Raw genomic sequence first — 22175 nt, 5'->3', positions numbered from 1 at the left:
CTGAAGCTTCAATATTTCGACCACCTGATATGAAGAGTCGACTCACTGGAAAAGACGCTAATGCTGGGAAAGATTGAAGGCAGAAGAAGGTGATGACAGAGGATGAGATGGTTGGATGGCATCACCGACTCAATGGACAACAGTTTGAGCAAGCTCCAGGAGATGATGAAGGACAGGGAAACCCGGTGTAGTACAGTCCATGGGGTCTCAAAAGTCAGACATGGCTGAGCAACTGAACAGCAACAGAATATAATGATAAAGAGGTCAATCAAGCAAGATGATATAAAATTTGTAAATATTTATGAACTCAACCTAGGAGCATACATATGTATATATATATATGTATATATATATATATATATATATATATATAGAGAGAGAGAGAGAGAGAGAGAGATGTATATATATATATATATATATAGCAAATATTAACAGTTCTAAAGAGAGAAATACTAAATATTAGAGCAATGCTGTAATAATCGCGGGGTGGGGGTGGGGGGGCTTCCATCGTGACTCAGTGGGAAAGAATTTGCCTGCCAAGCAGGAACCTCAGGTTTGATCCCTGGATCAAGAAGATGCCCTGGAGAAGGAAATGGCCATCCACTTCCCTATTCTTGCCTAGAAAATCCCATGGACAGAGGAGTCTTGTGGGCTACAGTCCATGGGGTGTCAAAGAGTCAGTCATGACTTAGCAACTAAATAAAAACAATAGTAGGGAACTTTAATATTAAACTTTCATCAATGGATAAATCATCCATACAGAAATCAATAAAGAAACATTGACTTTCTAGGACACGTTAGGCCAGACAGACTTAACAGACATATAGACATTCACCTAAAAGCAACAGAATACACACTGTTTTCAAGCATTCAAGGGACATTCTCTAGGACAGATCATACATTTTAGGCCACAAAACAAGTTTTAATAAATTTAAGAAGGTCAATATCATACAAAGTATATTTTCTGACCTCAATGATAATATCTAGTAATTAATTACAAGAAAACTAAAAAAGAATGCAAATATGTGGAGATTAAATAACGTGGTAATGAACAATCAATGGGTCAAAGAAGAAATCAAATGTATCAAAATATACCTTGAGACAAATGAAAATACAACATTCCAAAACTTATCAGGGTCAGGATAGGACAGCATCACAGGGGAATTCTACAAAACATATGAAGAAGAGCTAATACCTAACCTTCCCAATTTATTGCAAAAAAACAAGAGGATGGGACACTCCCAAATTCATTCTACAGGGTCACCATTACCCTGATACCGAAACCAAAGACATTACAGAAGAGAAAATTACAGGCCATATCTCCTTTCTTGGTGGCTCAGATAGTAAAAAATCTGCCTACAATACAGGAGACCCAGGTTCAATCCCTGGGTTGGGAAGATGCCCTAGAGTAGGAAATAGCTACCCACTCCAGTATTTTTGCCTAGAGAATCGCATGGACAGAGGAACTTGGAGCAATACAGTATATAGAGTTGCAAAGAGTAAAATACCACTGAACGACTAACACATATACATCTCTGATGAAAGTAAATGCAACATTTCTCAACAAAAGATTAGCAAACCAAATTCAACAATACATTAAAAGGATCATAGGACATGATCAAGTGGGATTATTCCAGGGAACAACATTAATGAAACAAAGCCCAAGAATCAGAGGAACTTCTCAACAGATGCAGAAAAAGGATTTGAGAAAATTCAAAATCCATTTATTATAACAACTCTCAACAGAGAGGCTATAGACGGTATGTATCTCAACATAATAAAGATCAAGTATGATAAGTCCGCAGCTAACATTGTATGAGACAGTGAAAAGCAGAAGCTCTTTAAGATCAGGAAAAAGACAAGAAAGTCTACTGTCACCATTTTTATGCAACATAGTATTGGAATTCCTAGCCAGAGCAATATAGTTATGAAAGAAATAAAAAGATATCCAAATTTAAAAAAAAAGGAAAACTGTCACTATTTGCAGATGGCCTAATATTATATATAATGAACCCTAAAAACTCCTTTAAAAAGCTGTTAGAGCTAATAATCAAACTCATTAACATCACAGGATACAAAATCATTATACATCATACACTAATCATCATACACTAATAACAAAACAACAACAAAATACACTAATCATCATATACTAATAACAAAAAAAAATCTGAAAAAGAAATTAAGAAAACAATCATTTAAATTTTCATCAAAAAGAATAAAGTACCTAAAAATAATTTAAACCAAGGTGGTAAAAGACCTATACCCTGAAAGTCATTGATGAAAGAAATTGAAAAAGACATAAATTTAAAAAGAAGATATTTCAGGTCTATGGATTAGATGACTTATTATTAAAATGTCCATTTTGGGAATTAAAAGTACCCAGAGCATCTATAGGTTCAATATAATCCCTATCAACAGTTAGAACTGGACATGGAAAAACAGACTGGCTCCAAATCGGAGAAAAAAAGTATGTCAAGGCTGTATACTGTCATCCTGCAAATTTAACTTATATGCAGAGTACATCATGTGAAATGCAAGGCTAGATGAAGCACAAGCTGGAATCAAGATTGCCGGGAGAAATATCAATAACCTCAGATATGCAGATGACACCACCCTTATGGCAGAAAGCGAGGAAGAACTAAAGAGCCTCTTGATGAAAGTGAAAGAGGAGAGTGAAAAAGCTGACTTAAAACTCAACATTCAGAAACTAAGATCAGGCATCTGGTCCCATCACTTCATAGCAAATAGATGGGGAAACAATGGAAACAGTGAGAAACTTTATTTTGGGGGGCTCCGAAATCACTGCAGATGGTGACTGCAGCTGTGAAATTAAAAGATGCTTGCTCCTTGGAAGAAAAGCTATGACCAAACTAGACAGCATATTAAAAAGCAGAGATATTACTTTACCAACAAAGGTCCATCTAGTCAAAACTATAGTTTTTCAGTAGCCATGTGTGGATGTGAGAGTTGGACTATAAAGAAAGCTGAGAGCTGAAGAATTGATGCTTTTGAATTGTCATGCTGGAGAACACTCTTGAGAGTCCCTTGGACTGCAAGAAATAGTTCCTCTATTTCTTCTCTTACTCCTTTCCTTTCCTTACTCCTTTCCTTCTTGATAGTCCACTGGACTGCAAGGAGATCCCATCAGTCCATCCTAAAGGAAATCAGTCCTGAATATTCACTGGAAGGACTGATGCTGAAGCTGAAACTCCAATACTTTGGCCACTTGATTCAAAGAACTGACTCATTTGAAAACACCCTGATGCTAGGAAAGATTGAAGGCAAGGGGAGAAGGGAATGACAGGGGATAAGATTTTGGATGGCATCACAGACATGATAGACATGAGTTTGAGTAGGTTCCAGGAGCTAGTGATGGACAGGGAAGCCTGGAGGGCTGCAGTCTATGGGGTCGCAAAGAGTCAGACATGACTGAGCAACTGAACTGAATCCCTATCAAAATCCCATTATCATTTTCCATAGAAAATGGCCCCTGATGCTGGGAAATGCTTAGTCTCTCAGTCTTGTCTGATTCTTTGTGACCCCATGGACCATAGCCCACCAGGCTCCTCTGTCCATGGCGATTCTCCAGACAAGAACACTGGAGTGGGTTGCCATGCCCTCCTCCAGGGGATCTTCCCAACCTATAAATCGAACCCAGGTCTCCCACACTGCAGGTGAATTCTTTACCATCTGAGCCACCAAGAAAGCCCTATGGGAAAGACCGAAGGCAAAAGGAGAAGGGGATGGCTGAGGATGTGACGGTTAGATAGCATCACTGAATCAATGGACATGAATTTGAGCAAATTCCTGGAGATAGTGAAGGACAGAGTGCTGCAGTCCATTGTCACAAAGAGTCAGACACGATTTAACGACTAAACAACAACAATGAAACAACAAAAGATCCCAAATAGTCAAAACAATCTCTAGAAAGAAAAATAGCTAGAGGAATCACAACCTGACTTCAAAATACATCATAAACCTTTAATAATCAAAATAGTATGGCATTAGGGTAGAAACAGAAACATAAATCAAAGTAACAGAATAGAGAGCCTGAAAAAGTCCACAGATATATGGCCAATTAATTTATGGCAAAGGAGTTAAGAATATCAATACGGAAAGTTACAGTCTCTTCAATAAATGATGCTGAGAAACTAGAGAGCCACATACAATGGCACAATGAAGACAGGTAACTATCCACACACAGGATTTAACTCCAAAGGGATTGAAGCTTGAACATTAGACCTAAAACCATCAAACTCCTAGAAGGAAACACGGGGCGGCAACCTCCTTGATATAGGACTTAGTGATAATTTTCTGGATTTGACACAAAAAGCAAAGGCAACAAATGCAAAAATAAAGGACATCTAACTAAAAAGCTCTAGACAGCAAAAGAAACCTTCAACAAAATAAAAGGCAACCTACAGAATAGAAAACATCTGCAAATCATGTATATGATGAGGGGTTACTATGAAAAATATATAATGAATTCATACAAGTCAGTAACAAAAAAGCAACCAATTCTGATTTTAAAAATGGGCAGAATAGCTGAGTAGACGTTTTTCCAAAGAAGACAGACAGATGGCCAATGGGTATATGAAAAAGACTCAACATCACTAATCATCAGGGAAATGCAAATCAAAACCACAATGAGCTATCTCCTCACACCTGCCAGAATGGCTATCATCAAAAAGATGAGAAGTAAGGAGGGGAAGATATGGAGTTAAGAGACATTCACACCCTGTTGGTGGCAATGCAAATTAATATAGCAGCTGTGGAAAAGTGTAAAAGTTTCTTAAAAAAATAAAAACAGAACTACTTTATGATCCAGCAATTCCACTTCTGGGTGTTTATCCAAAGAAACCAAAAACACTAACTTGAAACAATATATGTACCCCCATATTCATTGCAGCCTTATTTACAATAGCCAAGACACAGAAAAACAGTGTCAATATACTGCTCTGATAGACTCTATTTTCCTCTCATGCTGCCTTATGTCTGGAAATTCTTTTCCAGCCCCCACAGGGACAACACTGTATCACACTTTCAGTGATTTTTACCCTCCACCTTACCTCAGGCACCCTCTGCTGAGGATTCCATTGTAGATTTTATCATTACCAACAGCTGGGAACTCCCATAACTCAGAATTTCAAATACCCAGCTTTCTTTTCCATCTCATTTCCTCTTCTTCCTGATCCAGGGATCCAGGGTTATAGTTATAGCCCATTGATATTACCACATTTTAACGTCTCCTGTATTAAATTTAATGAAAGTCGCTCAGTACTGTCTTACTCTCTGTGACCCCCATCGTCCATGTAATTTTCTAGGCCCGAATACTGGAGTGAGTAGCCGTTCCCTTCTCCAGGAGATCTTCCCAACTCCAGGATCAAACCCAGGTCTCCCTCATTGCAGGCAGATTCTTTACCAGCTGAGCCACAAGGGAAGCCCAAGAAAACTGGAGTGGGTAGCCTATCCCTTCTCCAGGGGATCTTCCCGACCCAGGAATCGAACCAGGGGCTTCTGCATTGCAGGCGGATTCTTTACCAACTGAGCTTCAGGGAAGCCCATATTAAATTTAATGTCTTGTGCATTCCCTTTCTTCTCTGTACAATTTGGGTACCATAATTAGTAAACGCTTTACTCTGTTTAAAGCCAGTATCTGTCCATTTCCTAGCCTCTTCCAAGTGTCTTGGTACTCACACGTCAAAAGAAACTAACCAGTCAAGGGGAAGTTCAGCGAGTAGGTGCAGACTGCGACTCCTGGTCCGTGGGGATCTGGTGAGAAGTGCAGACCGCTCCCGTGTAAGCCAAGGGTCGCCTGGACCTGCGGCGCTCAGCTCGGGCAGAGGGGCGCCGGGGGAAGAGGCAGAGGTGCGGGGGGACCGGGACTGAGCTGAGTCCCGAGGGGCTTTGCTCTCTGCCCGCGCTCTGGGGGCGGGAGCGGAAGCCCCTGGGCCAGTCTGTGGTTTGAGGAGTCAGTGCTTACCTGGCCGGATATCTACACCTGGTACTTACAATACCTAGTGCTCCACGCAGGTCTGCTCTCGCTCACCCTCCCTGAACTCTCCAAGCCTGTCTACAGCCCCTCACCACAGGAGAGCATCCAGCTCTGCATCTAGCCCCTGGCTCTGCTCTGGACCTCCAAATAAAACAGATGGATGCCCACGTCTGGGCAGGGCTCCAGGCCCCTGGGCAACCCAATCCCTCTAGGCGCCCACACCTTGGAATTTCACGCCTCTAATATCATTATTTTTTTGGTCCCACAACATTTCTCTATAAAGTGGTCTTTAAATTACATAATTAACCCCACGCAACAAAACAAAAATCTAATTTAAATATAATCCTATATATAAATATGTAATCAGTGCCTAGAGGAGTGTCTGGATTATAGGAAGCATTTAATAAGCTCTTGTTAAGTGAGTAAATGAATGTACCATCCTTCAGAAATACAGAAAATAATGTGAATGGACCATTCACTCATTCAATAAATATTTATTGAATACAGACTGGATTTTAAGATATCCAGAATCTCTGCTTTTCCCCAGGAACCTCAGTATATGCTATTCTCCTGGGCTTGAACACATCCTATGGTATGTAATACTTTAGCATTTTCTGACATTTTCAGTTTCATCAACAAAGAACAGAGAAGTGAATTAAGGATTAATAAGAATATTATCAGTTTTGAGCAAAGATAACAAAAGTTCCTTTAAAGTTAACTTTTGGTTTTTGACAAAGAATAGAGGACCTAAAAGGCGGCTTCCGTGGTGGCCCAGACTATAAAGAATCTGCCTGCGACTCTGGTGACCTGGGTTCCATTCTTGGGTCAGGAAGAACCCTTGGAAAAGGAAATGGCAGCCCACTCCAGTATTCTTACCTGGAGAATTCCATGGACAGGGGAGCCTAGAGGGCTATAGTCTATGGGCTCACAAACAGCTGGACACAACTGAGTGACTAACACTGAAGAGGACCTCAATGAATAAAAGTGATCACAGTAAACGGACTAATAGAATGAAGGCAAACGTTATCGTCATGCATGGTTAGGCAAATAGAATCAGAGAGAGGAAGGATGAGAATATTAACCCCATTTCTCCATCTGTACTTTGGGTGGAGCTAGTTTCACTTTATGTTGTCTCCTATGATGTGTTGATATCTAAAAACAACATTTTAGGAGACTCAAATATTATTGCTTCTAAAATATTGGAATCCCTCTGCAGATGTGCAAGGCCCTGTCATTAGTAGACTAACTGCTCTTGCTATCTCCAAACACTTGAGCTACTTTGATGACAAAGGATTTATCCAAGGGTAAAGTAGATAATGTTTAATGAGGCTTACAAAAATTCCTGTTTTGGCTTTTGCTTACTTTTCTGAACTCATCTCTCCAACCTTCTTTGTATAGTTTTACTGAACAGCATTTCCCCAAATCTCGACATTTTTCTTAATGCCTTTATTCTTAAGGCATTTTTCTTAATGCCTTTATTTCTGTCCTTGAATATGCTGCTCCATCAACCTGAAATGTTCTCCCTTCTCTTACCCCTCTCTCTACCAGAGGAATTCCCACTCACTCTCTTCATCTCCATCTAGATTTTGCTTTCTCCAGAGGTCTTTCTGGTTTCTCAGGATGAAGTAAGATTCACACTGAACTTAGCTCAAACACAGCACTTAGTACCATGAATTGGGACTGTCTGTTTACCTTTGTTTGTCTCCTTCCTTAACATATAGAAAGGAGAAACTGGGTCTTGGTCACCCGCTGTTCCCCTTGCTTAGCACATAGCAAAAAGCTGAGGATCAGTAAACAAAGTAATGAATGGATCTCTACCTCTTTTCTTTTTCCTTCGTTGCTGTCATAAGAGTTTTCTTTGTTAAAAAAAAAAATCACTTATCTATTAAAATACATTTATTGACTCTGTAATGTATAGTAATAATTTCCTATAGATCCCATGGTTGAAGAGTTTAGTTAGTTCTGATTGGCAAAGCAAAGACTAGTAAAGGGAAGACAGACTTCTCCAAGTCAATTCACAAAAGTTACAATTTCATTATCCTACATTAGATTTCAGCATTGGACTCTGTTAAGAAAAATAAGTTTCCACAACTAAAAAAAAAAAAAAAAAAAAAGAAGACAAAATAAAGGCTTACAAGATGTCTTACAGAATGAAATGCACCCTCCTTTACAGGCAAATAAAACCCAAGCTCCCTCATCAGTTTCATTTCTTACAACTAGTGCAAAGAAATGCCATAAACACCAGACTCAAACTGATCTGTTGCTAAAATATGTCAAGGCCTCACTGGCCTCTGTGTTAGCCAGCACTACTCCTGAACTTCAAAATACTCTACTATCCTCTTGTCTTTTTAAACTTTTACTTTGTCTCTAAGGGCCAGCCAGTGTTTTACCTCTTTTCTTTAAACTTCTGTTGCAGTTTTCAATAATCGTGTATTGTGAGTATCTTTACAGTCTACCACTTCTGCTTCTCAAGAACATAGATTAGATTTTGTCATGTTCATATGGTTCAGTTCAGTTCAGTTCAGTCGCTCAGTCGTGTCTGACTCTTTGTGACCCCATGAACCGCAGCACGCCAGTCCTCCTTGTCCATCATCAACTCCCAGAGTTTACCCAAACTCATGTCCATTGAGTTGGTGATGCCATCCAACCATCTCATCCTCTGTTGTCCCCTTCTCCTCCCACCCTCAATCTTTCCCAGCATCAGGGTCTTTTCAAATGAGCCATCTCTTCTCATCAGGTGGCCAAAGTGTTGGAGTTTCAGCTTCAACATCAGTCCTTCCAAAGAATACCCAGGACTGATCTCCCCTAGGATAGACTGGTCCTTTGCAGTCCAAAGGATTTTCAAGAGTATTCTCCAACACCACAGTTCAAAAGCATCAATTCTTCAGCTCTCAGCTTTCTTTATAGTCCAACTCTCACATCCACACATAACTACTGGAAAAACCATAGCTTTGACTAGACAGATCTTTGTTGGCAAAGTAACATCTAGGCTTTTTAATATGCTGACCAATAGGTTGGTCATAACTTTCCTTCCAAGGATAAGCATCTTTTAATTTCATGGCTGCAGTCAACATCTGCAATGATTTTGGATCCCCCACCCCCAAAAAAGAAGTCTGCATCTGTTTCCACTGTTTCCCCATCTATTTGCCATGAAGTAATGGGACCAGATGCCATGATTTTAGTTTTCTGAATACTGAATTTTAAGCCAATTTTTTTACTCTCATCCTTCACTCTCATCAAGAGGCTCTTTAGTTCTTCTTCACTTTCTGCCAAAAGGGTGGTGTCATCTGCATATCTGAGGTTATTGATATTTCTCCCAGCAATCTTGATTCCAGTGTGTGCTTCACCCAGCCTGACATTTCTCATGATGTACTCTGCATATAAGTTAAATAAGCAGGGTGACAATATACAGCCTTGATGTACTCCTTTTCCTATTTGGAACCAGTCTGTTGTTCCATGTCCAGTTCTAACGGTTGTGTCCTGACTTACATACAGATTTCTCAAGAGGCAGGTCAGGTAGTCTGGTATTCCCATCTCTTTCAGAATTTTCCACAGTTTATTGTGATCCACTCAGTCAAATGTTTTGACATAGGCAATAAAGCAGAAAGATGTTTTTCTGGAACTCTCTTGCTTTTTCAATGATCCAGCAGATGTTGGCAAGTTGATATCTCATTCCTCTGCATTTTCTAAAACCAGCTTGAACATCTGGAAGTTCACAGTTCACATATTGCTGAAGTCTGGCTTGGAGAATTTTGAGCATCACTTTACTAGCATGTGAGGTGAGTGCAATTGTGCGGTAGCTTGAGCATTCTTCGGCATTGCCTTTCTTTGGGACTTGAATGAAAACTGACCTTTCCCAGTCCTGTGGCCACTGCTGAGTTTTCCAAATTTGCTAGCAATATTGAGTGCAGCACTTTCACAGCATCATCTTTTAGGATTTGAAATAGCTCAACTGTAATTCCATCACCTTCACTAGCTTTGTTCATAGTGATGCTTCCTCTGGCCTACTTGACTTCCCATTCCAGGATGTCTGGCTCTAGGTAAGTGTTCACACCATCGTGATTATCTGGGTCATGAGGATCTTTTTTGTACAGTTCCTCTGTGTATTCTTGCCACCTCTTCTGAGTATCTTCTGCTTCTGTTAGGTCCATACAATTTCTGTCCTTTATTGAGCCTATCTTTGCAAGAAATATTCCCTTGGCATCTCTAATTTTCTTGAAGAGATCTCTAGTGTTTCCCATTCTATTGTTTTCCTCTATTTCTTTGCATTGATTACTGAGGAAGGCTTTCTTATCTCTCCTTGCTGTTCTTTGGAATGCTGCATTCAAATGGGTATATCTTTCCTTTTCTCTTTTGCTTTTTGCTTCTCTTTTTTTCACAGCTATTTATAAGGCCTCCTCAGACAACCATTTCACTTATGTGAACCACAAGCTTGTCTAACTCAATGAAACTATGAGCCATGCCATGTAGGGCCAGCCAAGATGGACGTGTCATGGTGGAGAGTTCTGACAAAATGTGGCCCACTGGAGAAGGGAACGGCAAACCACTTCAGTATTCTTGCCTTAGGAACCCCATGGACAGTTTGAAATGACCAAAATATAGGATACTGAAATATGAACTCCCCAGGTCATTATGTGCCCAATATGCTACTGGAGATCAGTGGAGAAATAACTCCAGAAAGAATAAAGAGATGGGGCCAAAGCAAAAACAACACCCTGTTGTGGATGTGACTGGTGATGGAAGCAAGTCCAATGCTATAAAGAGCAATGTTGCATAGGAACCTGGAATGTTAGGTGCATGAATCAAAGCAAATTGGAAGTCATCAAACAGGAGATGGCAAGAGTGAGTGTTGACACTTTTGGAATCAGTGAACTAAAATGGCCTGGAATGGGTGAATTTAACTCAGATGACCATTATATCTACTACTGTGGGCAAGAATCCATTCAAAGAAATGGAGTAGCCATTATAGTCAACAAAAGAGTCTGAAATGCAGTACTTGACTACCATCTCAAAAATGACAGAATGATTTCTGTTCATTTCCAAGACAAACCATTCAGTATCATGGAATCCAACTCTATGCCCTGACCAGTCATGCTGAAGAAGCTGAAGTTGAATGGTTCTATGAAGACCTACAAGACCTTTTAGAGCTAACACCCAAAAAAGATGGCCTTTTCATTTTAGGGGACTGGAATGCAAAAGTAGGAAGTCAAGAAACACCTGAAGTAACAGGCAGATTTGGCCTTGGAGTACAGAATGAAGCAGGGCAAAGGCTAATAGAGTTTTGCCAAGAGAACACAGTGCTTATAGCAAACACCCTCTTCTAACAACACAAGGGAAGACTCTACACATGGACATCACCAGATGGCCAACACTGAAATCAGATTGATTATATCTTAGCAGTCAAAGACAGAGAAGCTCTATAAGTCAGCAAAAATAAGACTGGGAGCGGACTGTGGCTCAGACCATGAACTCCTCCTTGCCAAATTCAGACTTAAATTGAAGAAAGTGGGGAAAATCACTAGACCATTCAGGTATGACCTAAATCAAATCCCTAACAATTATACAGTGGAAGTGAGAAATAGATTTAAGGGACTAAATCTGATAGACGGAGAGCCTGATGACCTATGGATGGAGGTTCATGACATTGTACAGGAGTCAGGGATCAAGACCATCCCCTAGGAAAAGAAATGCATATAGTTGGTGGTGATTAAGCATGAAATGGGGTCCATGGGGTCGCAAGCAGTTGAATACAACTGAGCAACTTTCACTTTACTTTAGATGGGCTTTCCTTGTGGCTCAGATGGTAGAACAGTCTGCCTGTAATGCAGGAGGCCCAGGTTCAATCCTTGGGTTAGGAAGCTCCCTTGGAGTAGGAAAGGCAACCCACTCCAGTATTCTAGCCTATGAAATCCTATGGACAGAGGAGCCTGATGGACTACAGTCCATGGATCACAAAGAGCCAAACATGACTGAGTGACTTTCACTTCACTTCAAATATGTAACGCTGATATGGCAAGAAAACATGCCAGGGAAAAATACAAATAATGATGAAAGGTCAAGTTATTCTACTTTGCCATTTTTAAAAACATTTTTCGCAAAAAACCCTGCCTCAACCCCTCATATTTGCTGTTTTCTTTGCCTCAATTATGTTCCTCTTACACTCACCTGGTTAACACCTTCCAGTTACTCCAAGTATCATCTCAAGTTTTTGTTCCTCAGATCACAGCACCTCACCAGGTAAGCCTTTCTAGTTTTATCCTATAAAGCATTTATATATACTATTTATAACTATTTTATCAGAGTTAGCAACTATATATGAATTTCTGTGAGTATTTGGCTAGCTTCTGTTTTCCTTCTTAGAGTATATATTCTATAAAGGAAGGTTGAGCAGTTTGCTCAGGATTGCAGCTCCAGCTCAGAGGAATGGCCTGATATCTTCTAGGGATTAAAAATTCTTTTGAATAAATGGGGGAAAACTGAATAATGTATTCATGGAATGCAAGATTTGCAAGGAAACTAGATAAGGGTGAAGAATTAGAGGGAATGGAAGGTATCTAAATTGGCTCTAGTAGCAGGGTAAATTAGAAAGATTTTTGTATAAAATTTTATCTGATGATAGTAGGAATTATCAAAGTGCTGCAATCAGAGGGAATAAGTGAAATCCAATTTGCATTTCAACAAGATCAGTGATGAATGAGTGAAGGGGTTGGATGAAGCACAAGCTGGAATCAAGGTTTCTGGGAGAAATATCAATAACCTCAGAGATGCAGATGAAATCACCCTTATGGCAGAAAGTGAAGAAGAACTAAAGAGCCTCTTGATGAGAGTGAAAGAGGAGAGTGAAAAAGTTGGCTTAAAACTCAGCATTAGAAAATTAAAATTGTGCCATCCGGTCTCATTACTTCATGGTAGATAAATGGGGAAACAATGGAAACAGGGAGAGACTATTTTCTTGGGCTCCAAAATCACTGCAGATGGTGACTACAGCCATGAAATTAAAAGACGCTTGCTCTTTGAAACAGAAGTTATTACCAACCTAGACAACATATTAAAAAGCAGAGACATTACCTTGTCAACAGAGGTCCATCTAGTCAAAGCTATGGTTTTTCTAGTAGTCATGTATGGATGTGAGAGTTGGACCATAAAAAAGCTGAGCGCCAAAGAATTGATCCTTTTGAACTGTGGTGTTGGAGAAGACACTTGAGTCCCTTGGACTGCAAGGAGATCCAACCAATCCATCCTAAAGGAGATCAATCCCAAATATTCATTAGAAGGATGGATGCTGAAGCCGAAACTCCAATATTTTGGCCACCTGATGTGAAGAACTGATTCATTTGAAAAGACCCTGATGCTGGGAAAGATTGAAGGCAGAAGGAAACGGGGATGACAGACAGGATGTGATGGTTGGATGGCATCAGCGACTCTATGGACATGAATTTGAATAAACTCCCTGAGTTGGTGATAGACATGGAAGCCTGGCATGCTGCAGTCCATGGGGTCACAAAGAGTCGGATGTGACTTAGTGACTGAGCCAACTGCAAAATGTAAATGTGATGTGACATACTTTGTTCAAAACTGGAAAGAAAACAAACAAACAAACAAACAGCTTTTTCATGTACTCTTTCTCTTAACCTGTAAGACTAGTCTTTATTTGCCATTTAATCTTTTCTTCCCTTGGGCATGCAAACATTCAAAGGGTCAGTGTAGATCCTCACAACCAGCACTGCAATCCCATACATGAGCAAGGACATCCTGACCCTAATCTCCCCGTGTCTGTGCCTGGGACCCTGCCTGGCATGGCATTTAGTGGTCCCTGGGCATGAGTTAGGGAGTGGGCAGTTGAGAAACTGTCAGGAGAGACAAAGTGGTGGTGAGAGGCAGAGTCACACAGGAACCAAAGTTCCAGGCTCCACACACATGCTCCATCACTCCATTGGACCTCATAAATTCTAACTTAAGATTATGAAGAACTTCAAGGTGACCACTGCAGGCCATTAAACCTTAAGTAAGGGACTCCATTTGGAGCTGGGAGTCCTGGGTCAAACTCCACTACTGGTCACCACCCATAAAAGCAGCCAGGAAGCAAAGCATTGAAATACAGCTTCAGTGAACAAGTCCTTCCACATGAAAACTACTAGTAGTATTGCCTGAGATTATGGTGTAAATAGATTGCTAACTAAGTAAGTCTGGATTTGAACATATTCATATTTGTATATGTGACTAAATGTGACTATTTTCTCAATAAATGGAGTTTGTTGTTTTTGTAATGTTGGGCTTTGATTACCTATGATATGATCATTTCCAGTGGTATTTAGTAGTTTTGCCTTCAGAGCTCCAAAACAATTGGTACAATAAGTTGGGAAGATGTTCTTATCTTCACTGTGCACTTCCCAGTAGCTTTAGGGTCTCCTGGAGTATCCAATGCCTCTCTTAGTAGGAAATCATTGGTTCTTACCACCATCAATTATTACATTCTCTGATTTGGTTCCTACTTATTGTAGGCAATCTCATTATATGCAGTTTGTATCACACTGTATTTTAATCATTCATTTGTGAGGATACCAAGAGAAGCTCAAAATCTTACAAGTTTAACAATGGTGTCACTAAGATTCCAGCAATATAGATGTTATCTCTGACAGATGAACACTTTTAGTAATGTTCCCAGCATACAGCACAGCACTTCCATGCAGACATATGGTCTGAGAGGGGGGGGCACTGTTTTAAGTGCTTTCCTGGTGGCTCAGTTGATAAGAATCTGCCTGCACTATGGGAGACCTGGATTCAGTCCCCATGTTGGGAAGATTCCCTGGAGGAAGGCATGGAAACCCACTCCAGTATTCTTGCCTGGAGAATCCCCATGGACAGAGGAGCCTGGTGGGCTATGGTCCATGGGGTTGCAAAGAGTCGGACATGGCTGAGCACAGAGTTTTTATGGCTTCTCCAAGCTTTGTACCCTCCCAACACCTCCACATGTTCACCAACCTGAAAGCTCTCTGAATTCCATACTTTATGGATTTTTAAATGGTGGCTGCATTACATAGGCATAGTAAATTAGACAGTTGATCATTAGCAATTGACTCAGCCTCCAACCCCTCTCCTGTGTCTGGAACTTAGTTGTTGGGACTAAAAATTTCAAAACTATAATCATGTAATTGGTTCCCCTGGCAACCACCTTCCAAGACGAGGCCATCTGGGAGCCCTCAACCATTAATCATTTCGCCTAATATACCAAAAGACTCATCCCTTCTGGAGATTCCAAGAGTTTCTTCCCAGAAAGAGGTGTGTGCATGGGAGGGAGGTGATATTGTTTGTTCCTGTGATATTGGCACAGAAACAAATATATGTATATATCTTATTTTTCAACAGGGGGATACTCCAGTGCTTTAGCCCCCAGACCACAGACAGTGGCTAGGTGTAAGAAAGACAAACATGAATGAGGAGTGTTTCTACAGCTGCGGACATTAGTTTTGGTACAAGGTTAAAGCAGAGAATCTTAGTCTGTGCTTCAGGGTTATGTTACTAAAATGCAAGTCCCTGTTCCCAACGCACAGAGAGGAGTAACACCAAAATGTCAGGATTTGGAACAGAGAAAGGTTTATTGCAGAGCCACACAAGGAGATGGGTGCTTCATGCCTTAAAAAGCCCAAGCTCCCAGAAAGCTTTCAGCAAACCCTTTTCTAGGAAAGAGGAAGGGGTAGGGGATGGTTAGTTGTAGCAAACTTCTGGGTGTCAGAACCTTTGTTCTTGAGGTCAGGTCATGGTCAGGTAGGGGCTTCCTTGGTGGCTCAGGGGTAAAGAATCTTCCTGTAATGCAGGAGATGCAAGAGATGTGGGTTTGCTCCCTGGATCAGGAAGATTCTCTGCAGGAAGACATGGCAACCCATTCCAATATTCCTGCCCAGAGAATTCCATGGACAGAGGAGCCTGGCAGGCTACAGTCCATGGCATCACAGAGTCAGACATGATGAAAGTGACTGAGCACGTTGTGTCTGACTCTTGGGAAGCCCATGGACTGTAGCCTGCCAGGCTTCTCTGTCCATGGGATTATCCCAGACAAGAATACTGTAGTCAGTTGCCGTTTCAATCTTCACGGGACCTTCCCAACCCAAGGACTAAATCCACATCTCTTGCATCTGTATTGGTAGGTGAGTTTTTTACCAGGGTATCACCTGGGAAGCCTTTCCCTAGTGGCACAGTGGTTAAAAACAAAACCAAAAACAACAACAAAAAAACAAAACTGCCTGCAACACAGGAGCCACAGGAGAAGTAGGCTCAGTCCTTGGGTTGGGAAACTCCCCTGGAGAAGGAAATGTCAACCAACTACAGCATTCCTGTCTGGGATAATCCTATGGACAGAGGAGTCTGGCGGGCCATGGTATCTGGAGTCACAAAAGAATTGGACATGACATAGCAACTAAATCACCACTATGACTTCTTTTTCTGGGCTCCAAAATCACTGCAGATGGTGACTGCAGCCATGAAATTAAAAGACCCTTGCTCCTTGGAAGAAAAGTTATGACCAACCCAGACAACATATTAAAAAGCAGAGACATTACTTTGCCAACAAAAGTCCATCTAGTCAAAGCTATGGTTTTTCCAGTAGTCATGTATAGATGTCAGAGTTGGATGCTAAAGAAAGCTGAGTGCAGAAGAATTGATGCTTTTGAACTGTGGTGTTGGAGAAGACTCTTGAGAATCCCTTGGACAGCTAGGAGATCCAACCAGTCCATCCTAAAGGAAATCAGTCCTGAGTATTCATTGGAAGGACTGATGCTGAGGCTGAAACTCCAACACTTTGGCCACCTGATGCGAAGAACTGACTCATTAGAAAAGACCCTGATGTTGGGGAAAGATTTAAGACAGGAGGAGAAGGGGACAACAGAGGATGAGATGGTTGGATGGCATCACTGACTCAATGGACATGGGTCTGAGTAAACTCTGGCAGTTGGCGATGGACAGGGAGGCCTGGCTTGCTGCAATCCATGGGGTCGCAAAGAGTTGGACATGACTGAGCAACTGCACTGAACTGAACTGATGACTTCTGATAGCCTCTTTCATGAGCTAATTTCAGGGCTAAAAGGAGACCTGTGGACTCTCAGGAAAAAGTTCAGGTATTGATATTCTTGCAAATCTCTTATCAAAGGAGAGAAGGAATGTTATCGTCTCTTCCAAAAAGAAAGAGCAAGGTCTGAAGGCACAAACTTTCCCTTCAAAGGCCCTGGTCCTGGCTAAGAGGAGGCAGAGCCCAGTTGGTGGCTTCCTCAGGGCCAGGTCCTCAGACCCTGTTCAGCTGTCATGGCTGAGGGAATCAGGTGCCAACCCTTAGGCTCCTCAGGTGGCCCAAATGGCGGGCAGGGAGGGAGCCAGGTCCCACAGGCTGCAACTATCAGGTTGCAGAGGTGAGGGTGGGGGAGAGGTTCACAGCTGCTTCAAGGCCTGGTCCTGTCCAATGTGTGGCCCTGGATCCCTGCACAGCCTGTTCCCTGGGCCTCCCAGGTCATCTTCTGGCCCCAAGGCTGGATGAGCTAAAGGGCCTTGGGAAAAGGTCGGGATCTGCCTCTTACCTCACTCTCAGCCTGGTGACCACCACTTTGCCAACCTTTGGCGGAATGCCCTCACTAAAGGTTGTTCACTGACAGTGAGTTGCTTGGGGGAGAAGCCCACAGCAGCGCTGACCAATGGCTGAGCAGGAACGCTAATGGTCCCCGGTAACCTCTGCTTGGTAAGAAGGCATGGTCAACATGCACAGCGATTGCCCCATGCTAAGGGCTGTGACTGGCCAGACTCTACTATAGTTAGACTTAAAATGTTCCCTAATCTCTATACAAAATACTCTGTGTATGCCTGATTTTACAGGACTCCACCAGATAAGCAGAAAAATCTGTAAGCAAAACATGATTAAAAGTACTAAGGCCTTCTATCTACTTACAGGGCAAAGAAAATACCTCAGTGTCACATGAGACAATATATGTGTTATTTGGTGCTTAAGAGCAGGAAATAGTGTGAAGCAGAAGAATGAATAATTTACAGCAAGAGGTGCAACTTTGATAGGCTTGCGTGTGTGCTCAGCCACTTAGTCATGTCTGACTCTTTGCGGCCCAGTGGACTGTAGCCCACCAGGCTTCTCTGTCCATGGGATTTTCCAAGCAAGAATACAGAGTGAGTTGCCATTTCCTCCTATAGGGGATCTTCCCAAGCCAGGGAGCAAACCATCCGTCTCCTGTATCTCCTACAATAGCAGATGGATTCTTTACGACTGAGCCACCTGGGAAGCCTTTGAAGCAAAGGAAGATGTCATTGGTGGATTATGTAGTTAAAATAGGAGTCCTTAGATCTCCAAAACACCTTGTCATTGAGCTGAGGAGTTGGTGAGATTGCTGACCCTTTGTGATCTCATTTCAGGAAACTTCTCTGATCTCTGGCAGAAGGGTATTAGGGCATGTTCTCATTTGGTAATATTGCCAAATGCACAAACCTTACCTTTAGGAATTTTCCAGGTGACTTCTAATTATTTTTTTCTCCCAACACATTGAAATAAATTAATTTCCTGATATACTCTCACATTTTCATGTTATACCCATTTTACTAAATATATTTTCAAATAGTAGAGTGAGTGATTACCACATTCCTGGAATATTATGTTGCTTTCCAGAAATACCATATTAGTTTAAAAAAACCCACACTACATTATTATTGTATACCAACTCGAATCTACCTGAATATGCATTCCCTAAATCTGCCATGTGTTCATATTATATGCACCCTCCATCTGTGTAAGAATCCAGTTTACTAAAAACAAAATGAATTAAAGTATTAAAAGTATGTACAAGACACATGTTTTAAGGTTTTTTAAATAATGTATTGACTCTGGTCTTTCTTACAGACACTCTTCAGAAGATGAGTTAATTTCTTAAATTTTCAGCATAGTAAAGATTTAATATTAATCAGACCTATTAAAAGTCAAATAGAAAACCTCCATAGAAATACCCATTGAATTTGAGACTATGAACAGCGGTTAAAAAATAGGCTACTTGTTTTTCAGTTTGATTAAGTCATAAGACCTTTTATAATTACTTTTTTGTTTAGAATTTTCCCACTTCTTCCTCCAACATAGCAATGCCAAAGCAAAGAAAGTTGTCATTACTTGGAAGGAAAATTTAATTATTAAATTTCACAAAACAGTATGGTTTGAAAACCTTTTAAAACTATTTCCTGGAAATTCTTATTTTAATAGAATGTACACTTATTTTTAGCATCATCCGGGGATTATCACATTATGAAAATCCCTCTCAAAGCCTAAAACTGCCATGTAATTGCTAATTAAAGTTTATCAGTATCTTCCCTTGATTTAAAAAATACCAAAGAATATTTTGACTGAAATAACACTTGCTGTTATGAAAACATGGAATTGATTTATCTGGAAATGTGGATGTCATATATGCATTTGGTGGTAGAGCTGAAGAAAAGTGGGCATTTGGGGTAACTTTAAAAGAAATAAAGAATTGCGTCTATGAATGTACTATTTCAGATGTCATTTTCTTGTGATGCTGAACCTGCTTTTACACACAGTATCAAATTTGCTAACATGTATCACAGGGCTTCTTTTGCTAGGAAAAATTAATTAAAATAAGTAAATGTTATTTCATAAAATAAACCAGATACAAAATCTTGCCTTGTATTTACAGATAAATTTTAATGGAATATTTCATGGTCTAACACAAATATCAGACCCAGACACTAATTCTTGTACAGCCTTTGGCTTACCCTGTATAACAAAATCTGTTATTTAAAGTAGATTATAAAATACCTTATGGTAAGTGAACTTCCAAAGACACAAAGAAAATCCTCCAAAAATTTAAAAGCTTATCTCAAATTCTTATTGGCATAAGCTTAGGATGAATATGCTATTAATTGCATTATCTTAGGTAGTTGAAATATATAATACTGGTTAGAGTGTGAAAATTAAAAGGGTGTAAGTATTTTTGCTTCTGTTCCTAGTCAACATTAGTAAACACATGGAAGTGATTGTAAAATTATCTTTACAGAATTTTGGAATTTTGGCAATCTCAAGCAAATTTCCTTAAGTCGGCAACATTTTTTTAACCCTTAGTCAGCATGTTACAAGGTTCACACATTCCAAAGAGTAACAATTATATGTTGTACAAATAATATAACATTTATTTTACTACTGCTTAACTTTTTAAAACTTCCATTTAGAAACTTACAAAGAAAATGGGCATCACTGAGGAAGTATAAAATGAATGGATAATGTATGCAGTTGAAAAAAGGTATGCAAAATAATGTCTTGGCGTAAAGGAATATGTTTTGTGGTATATTTTATAATCTGTCAGTGGGAGAAAAAAAATTTCCACCTTTCTGTTAACAAGCCTAAGAAAATGAACTAAATGAATAGACAATTCAGTAATGTCCAACAGATAACTAAAATTCAAATTTTATTTTTCCATATGTATCAGACAGTTTTTTTTCTGACAAGACTTTACTGAAAGATGAGGTGCAAATGGGAACCCTGTAAGAATGTTTATAAGAGTAGTACATGACATATTTTAAGCGCCACTGAGTACACATTGAATACTTGTAAGTATATAGGCATATCAACATGCAAGTGTCATGTACCTAATATTACAATATGCATTTTGGTTTTTGAAAATGTTAATGATGACAATAGATTCAATAATTGTGTTTCTCTATCTTCTGTGCAATATGTTTTATTTCAGTGCATCTTCTTTACAGCACAGAATTTATTTTTATGCTGTCATAAATATACCCTTCCAAAAGCTATGAATTTCATGTCACATAAATAGAACATTTTATTTTTGAAGCTGCGTTACCGGGAACACCCGCGTTTCTGGGTACCATTTTCAGAGATAAGTCTTTAAATTCTTTTTAACATGGCAGACTTGTTCTGATGTTAGTTATGTTGAAATATTTATGATAAAAATGGAGCTTTGTTGAGGGAATATTTTTTGGTTGAATGAAAAGCTAAACAAACAATTCACAAATATTGATGTGAACAGAATATGAAAATAAACATGTCAGTAATCCCGAACTCATAAACCCTTGGGTTACTAGTTAACTCCATCATTGAATCTACAACAAATACAGCAGGTACAGTTAAATAAATTCATAAAGAGATTAGTTTTATACACTTGTTAGGAGAAAGAGTACTAGTTTTGAAAATTTTCTAACTTATTTTTCTATTTATGAGACTCATTCCATACATTAGAAACACAGAGAAAAGCAAAAAGGATAAAGAGATAACAATTCAGTTTACATTTCATAGTTTTTTTAACCAACTGGTGAACACTACTTTCAACCATCAAATATTTTATTGCATATAACTTTCACTATCAGCAAATACAAAGAGAAAGTGTCTCCTAGTTTCATGTACAAGGAAAAGTATCTGAAGAAAGAAAACATTTGAGGTTTGACAGTACTGTGTGTAAGAGAAGTGTAATGTGGCATTTCATACCTCACTTAAAAGTTCATGTAGGAATCACTGTTGTTCCGACCCTGGATGTGGGAAAAGTGCTTAAGTGCTGAGCCCTGGTAGGTTTTTCTTTTGCCCCTGCAATCTTCAAATATCTTTTAAGTTTCTTCTTTTGAAATATACAGTATATTCATAGGGGAAAATAGTGGTTTTGCTTTACATCGTTTTCACATTTGGGCCCATTCTCTCCAAAATAACCATACATTTCTTGTGAAACATATATATATGTATATACATATATATATATGATGGTAGAAAATACAGCAAATATTATCTATAACATAACCACATAACATAGAAAAATCTTACTTTAAGCATCATACTTTGAGATAATTTTTGTATCATTTTTTTCCTAAAGAAAAATCTGCTTTTAAAATGCCATTTCCTTTTAGAACAATTAAATTATATGATTTGAAGAATTCATATTGTTTCTATGCAGGCAAAATAAAGTGGGTATTTGTGGCAATACTTTGCACTCATTCTGGGATTATTTGTTAATAAGGAGGCAGTTTTAAATACTTAAATATTTATCTTACAGAATAACATTTCTTGGGCAAATAAAATTACATATATGATATTTACTTAAAAGCATAGTATTAATTTATAAGAAATTGTTTCATTCTAAACAGTAAATGAAATGTCAAGTTGGATTGCAAAGTGTTGTCATTT

Source organism: Dama dama, chromosome 31 (genome assembly GCF_033118175.1).
Source record: "Dama dama isolate Ldn47 chromosome 31, ASM3311817v1, whole genome shotgun sequence".
Lineage (NCBI taxonomy): Eukaryota > Metazoa > Chordata > Mammalia > Artiodactyla > Cervidae > Dama > Dama dama.
The sequence above is the reverse complement of the archived record's forward strand: the minus strand, read 5'-3'. Positions refer to the sequence as shown.